At 35.8% G+C, this 4,241-nt stretch overlaps 1 long non-coding RNA gene across 1 annotated transcript; it reads left to right on the top strand.

The window, feature by feature from the left end:
* The first annotated feature begins 1,176 nt into the window (after nucleotides 1-1,176).
* Nucleotides 1,177-3,916, top strand: LOC110776048 (uncharacterized). The gene is made up of 2 exons (XR_002529948.2): nucleotides 1,177-1,530; nucleotides 3,329-3,916. It is a non-coding gene; the product is annotated as an uncharacterized lncRNA (long non-coding RNA).
* Nucleotides 3,917-4,241: the final 325 nt, after the last annotated feature.

Here is a 4,241-nt window from a genome sequence, read left to right as displayed (position 1 = left end):
TTTCCACCTAGGGGTTGGAGTAGGAATATTAACCCCATTCCATTGCAAAAAAAAAAAAAAAAAAAAATCCTTACTGCTACCCAAATAGGAACTCACCCACTACTCCACTAGGTAGGAATAGGAATGATGACCCTATTACTATTATTAATTACTTACTTTTTTTTTGTTATATATCATTTAATTATTTATAAACATTACTGATTTTTTTATTATTAATTATTTATTTTCATTATTTATTATCACTAATTATTACGGAGTAGTTACTAAATTTTCATTATTAATCATTTATTATTCTTATTTATTATTACTAAATATTAATTAATTATTTTTTGTTATTATGATTCAATTATTATTCACTATTAATTAGGTTCGATTTTTTTATTAATTATTACTAATTATTAATTCATAATTTTGCATTAATTAAAACAAGAGTTAGCGTGTTGGCAATCCCTATCATTATCAATGTTTGATGCCAGCGAAACAAAAAAAAAACAAGAAAACATGGAATAAGGCCATGATCCCCATTCCATTCCTAGGCTGGAATAGGGCCAAAATTCTCATTCCTACTTAGGAATGGAATAGGATTCTTAGCCCTATTCCATGTAAAACACGGAATAAGGTCGAGATCCCTATTCCATGTTTTATATGGAATAGGGTTGAAATTCCTATTCCATACCTAGGTAAGAATAGGATTTCTGGCCCTATTCCGTAAAAAAAAAATCAAAAATAAATAAATTCATACCTGTAACTCGGACGTAGACGACGGTGGAGGCGGCATCCCCTCTACTTGACCCGACGAGCTGACCTTTGACTTCATCTTGGGACCCTTTTCAAACTCGTTCATGGTGGTGGTGGATGTTGATGGTGGGTGGTGGTAGTGGGTCGTGGATGACGGTGGTGAGTCGGTGGTGGTGGGTGGGTCGTGGATGACGGTGGTGGGTGCCGGCAATGGGTGGCCCCGGTGGGAAGGGGGTGGAGATATTATGTAGAGAGAGAAAGTGATGTATGAGTTGGGGTGGGATTTGGGGGTGGGGGGGGGGTGAATTTATAAGGGTAATATCGGATTTTCACCATAAATAAAACGGACGATATACGTAAAACTGGGTGTCGAATAGCGTGACATTAAATTTATTTAGCAAACTACGTAAATTATTTGATCTACGGGGAGGTCCTAAGTCCTAACCCCTAAGAGAATAATACTTGGTATTATTTTATGCCTAGCATAGTAGCATACCATACCCAGATTCAAGAATCAAAGGGTTGATCTTTAGCCAAGCAGTCACAAATCTATAACCTTTTAAAAAGTGGGAATGAAAATTACTGTAGCTTATCTACAGTAAATTAAACGCATCGTTTCCCTTTCCCACGTTATTTGCACTTCTCTGGTATCCTGAGTCTTAACTCTCTTCCCTTGAATATCTCCTTGTTTTTTCCGCTATGGCTGGGGAGTGGTGACAGTAACAGCCAGCAAGCACTCATCTTGAATTTCTCTCTCCTCCCCAACGACGAATTTGTAAAATCTTTCTTCTGGTACATTTTTCTCTCCCTGGTTACACTCAATTGTTAATTTCTAGGTTTATTTTTTTATTCGGTACTTTTCCTATTGTTCTTCCTTTTCTGGTTAAATTGCAGTTTTTTGCTATGACTATTTTTTATTCTGATCAAGGGTTTGTATGATTTTTTTGTTTGATTTGAGTAATTATTGAATTTTTATTTTTATTTTTGCAAATGGTGCGATGAGCAAAAAAAAAAAAAAAAACTACGATTAAGATCAGATTATTATGTCTTCGGGGATGATGAACTTTGTTGGAGACAATTGCACTCAACTCATAAGCTGCTAATTGATTCCTCCTTCTTACTAATTTCAATTCCAGTTGATCCAACAAGAAACCTTTGCCTTAAAATCTGCAAAGTAATTCAAAACCCTACTTAAACAGTCCCTCTCCGACAAAACCCTCGTACCCAAATCAAAATCAACCACCACCGTTGACTCTGCTATAAAAGAGGAGCAAAACCCAGAAACAGAATCTGAATTAGAACAAGAGGTTTCAATTTGGGGGATACCCTTACTGAAAGATGAAAGAACAGATGTAATTTTGCTGAAATTTTTGAGGGCGAGAGATTTTAAAGTCAATGATGCATTCTCAATTCTTAAAAATACCCTTAATTGGAGGGTTGAATTTGGGATTGACAAATTGGTGGATGAAGATTTAGGGGATGATTTGGGGAAAGTGGTGTTTATGCATGGACATCATAGGGAAGGACACCCAATTTGTTATAATGTTTATGGGGAGTTTCAGAATAAGGATTTGTATTTGGATACCTTTTCGAGTGAGGAGAAGAGAGAGAGGTTTTTGAGGTGGAGGATTCAGTTTTTAGAGAGGAGTATTAGGAAGCTTGATTTGATGCTGCTGGCGTTAACACTATTTTCCAGGTTAATGATTTGAAGAGTGCTCCTGGTCCTGGTAAAAGAGATCTTAGGTTGGCTACTAGACAAGCTCTTTATTTGCTTCAGGATAATTATCCTGAGTTTGTTGCCAAGCAGGTATAAACATCTTTGTATCGATGTCGGATTTTGTTGTTGCCATTGTATCATGTTGATTTAGCGTGACTTGATCAATAATGGTTGGTTAGTTGTTTTACAATATGTATGTTGATGCTGTTTATGTTTATTGTTTGGATGAAGATTGCTTAGAATTCATATCATAATTCGAGTTAATTTGCTTAATAATTCAATATCATCTCTTTATTAAATTAGATACAATAAGAACCTATCCCAGAGAAAATTTTAATTACTACTTTATAACTATGCAATTCGTATACTCCCTCCGTATAACAGTAAACCTCCTCCAAATGAAATACATTCTTAAACTCGGATTTATAATATATATGAATTAAGCTCACTCTATCAATTAGCTGGGTGCAGTTACTTACATACTCCAAGAGGTTGTATTCTTCATTAACACCATAGAATTGGCTATTCCTCTTCCCACTGATGATTTGTAGCAGCAGCACTCAAAAGCTATAAACATCATGTTTTCTGGAGTATACTCCTTGTTTCACGTACTCCGGAGGAACATATCCACTGCCAGAATATGATTAATATGTTTGAGTATAACCTGAATAATTAGTGTATAACAAGAATGCAAGCAAAACTATATACTCATTATGTTCCCATAATTCTGCTTGTGTTTGCTTCATATCCATCCTTTTGGAATATTCTTGCCATGCCAAAGTCTGATATCTTAGGATTTAAATCTTTGTCAAGTAAAATATTATTGGCTTTTAGATCACGGTGAATGATGGTTAGCCTTGAGTATTCTTGCAGGTATAGGAGGCCTTGAATTATTCTTTTTGATGATGTGAGCACGCTTTCCCCAATTGAGCTGCAAACGTTCCACAAGATCTGCTAAGAGACGGGGAAAGGAATCTATCAGCTGCCAGAATGTTATGTGCTCATGTCTTTGTTCTTGAGCTAGAGTTTATATCATCATTGAACATAGTCAAGCAAAAGTTATACCAAAAAGGTAGAAATCCAAGCTGCTAATTGCAAGGTATTCATAAATGAGCATTTTTTCCTCTCTTTCCCCGCAAAATCCCAGCACCTTAACCAAGTTTACATGCTGAAGTTTTGCAGTGAGCATAACTTCATTCTTGAACTGCTCAAATCCTTACCTTGAAGCTTTTGAAAGTCTCTTTACTGCTATTTGTCTTTAATTTACCCTGGAGAAATAGATATATGTATTTTTTAAGTGGTGAGGGAAATGTACTTGGTATTGGTTTTGAAGGATACCTTATAAACCGGTCCACCCTCTCCAAGCTTCTTGTAAAATGAAAAATTAGTTGTGGCTGCTGTAATTTCTTTGAAACTGAATACCTTCATGTCAGGTGAATCATAACTGAAATTTTGTGTGTCCGTCGTTGCATATCCTATGAACACATCACCCCGGACAGAAATTAGAAAGTCTATAAATGATGATAATCTCAATACTATGAGATCATTCTTGCTGAACATATGTTGACCTTTGTACTTACTAGCGTAGTTAAGCAGCCATGCTCCAAGATAATAGAAGATTTAAGCCGAGACAACAGGTACAGGCCACAGGAACCAACACCTTTACTAAAAGTAGCCTTTCATTGAGCTGATTATCACTTGATATTTCAGCTGATAAATACATTCCTTGTTATTAGTGTCAAATTTGAAATTCCCAGCTACACCACGTGCGTTCAAGCAATAAAAC

Source organism: Spinacia oleracea, chromosome 1, assembly GCF_020520425.1.
Source record: "Spinacia oleracea cultivar Varoflay chromosome 1, BTI_SOV_V1, whole genome shotgun sequence".
NCBI lineage: Eukaryota > Viridiplantae > Streptophyta > Magnoliopsida > Caryophyllales > Amaranthaceae > Spinacia > Spinacia oleracea.
This window is presented reverse-complemented; position numbering and strand designations above follow the sequence as displayed.